Below are 1,540 nucleotides of genomic sequence, written 5' to 3' on the forward strand. Positions count from 1 at the left end.
ATTGAAATTCCAGCTGATTTATTAGCTGTCAAACATAAATTGCTGTCAATACAGAAATAGGGATTCAATTTGACAGATAGTAATCGTTCAAAACTATAACGAAAAATATAAACTTGGCATTAAACAATTTGTACTTTTTCAAAAATGTTAGAATAAAAGGTTTTACTTAAGTAATGTAATGGGCTTAGATTTTTTTTTTTCAAAATTTATGTCGTTTTTTTTATAAAAATTGTTTTATCAAATCAAATTATAAAATAGGTATAAAATATATTAAAGTTTCTATTACTTTTAGAAATTAAAATAATATTTTTGTAAATAAAGTTGTTCGTATAGTTTAGGAGCCTATAACAATATTAAAGATTCAAGAATTGCATATATAGCGCCTATGCACTATCAGCACTTAGAACTTACACTTAATTTGCTTCCAAGATGAGAGTGAGTAATTTATAGTCGTTGAATTTAGGATTTTTTGAAGATCTAGACCTTCCTTTGGCGCGCCATCTTTATCTTTATATTGTATTTATTATACAAAGCCAGGTACCCATCCATTTACTGACTTCGGTAAACATTGCTTACCTATACTAGGCCACAATATTTACAGTCATTGGTGATAGAGAATTAAAATAATAATAGGTAAGGTGAGGGGATAGGTATGCGAGGGGTAATCGTAATGTTTATGTGATTGAATGTTTCAAATAGCGGGTGTTTAAAACTCCAAGTCAAAAATTGATATATTTGCACACCGCTCAGTTTGTTGATATTCGAGTATGTTGAAAGAAGTAGCTTCACTATCTTTACTATCGGTACCTGATCTATAAGTACCTTATCTATAAACACTTTTTATTATAAGCTGATGTATTGGGAAAGATTGTGCAGGTTGCATACTGTAGTTTCTGCAGATGAAACTGCAGGGCACAGCTATAGTTTAATATAAATACCGAGTCAGGGTGTTTGCCTCAGATGAACTTCGAAAGTGACAAATCGAATTATACAAAATTATGCATACGTTACACACTTCATTAGGTCCAACTTGAGACATATATAACGTGTAAATAAAAGCCGAAATAATCCTTCACAAGGTACCTACTGTATCTAAGAGTTATCTTTGGAACCAAAAACATTATACCTAGTTTTTGAGTAAACTACTGCCATAGTTGCAAGAAATAAGATACATGCAATATTAAAATCATGTGACTCCTGTCACTTTATTAGGTACTCGTCGCGTAGGTTAGGTATGCGCGTGTCGATCTTTTACCTTCAATAGGGTTGGCATACGTAAACACTTAGAATGTTTGGATTAGTTTGTATGGAAAAATAAATATGTGTCTTTTGATTTAATATTTTTATAGGGTGTTTTCTTATAAAATGTACATATGCACCTTTGATTTTTACCGACTTTAATATCCGCAATACCGTTTTTGATATAGCTATTGGATATTGGAGACATATTTATCCTTAGTATTCGATGTTTTATGTTTGTGCACGCAGTGCATTGTGTCCAGAAACACTGAAAACGCCCTACAACGTCTCACTTCACATC

Source organism: Pararge aegeria, chromosome 7 (genome assembly GCF_905163445.1).
Source record: "Pararge aegeria chromosome 7, ilParAegt1.1, whole genome shotgun sequence".
Taxonomy (NCBI): Eukaryota; Metazoa; Arthropoda; class Insecta; order Lepidoptera; family Nymphalidae; genus Pararge; species Pararge aegeria.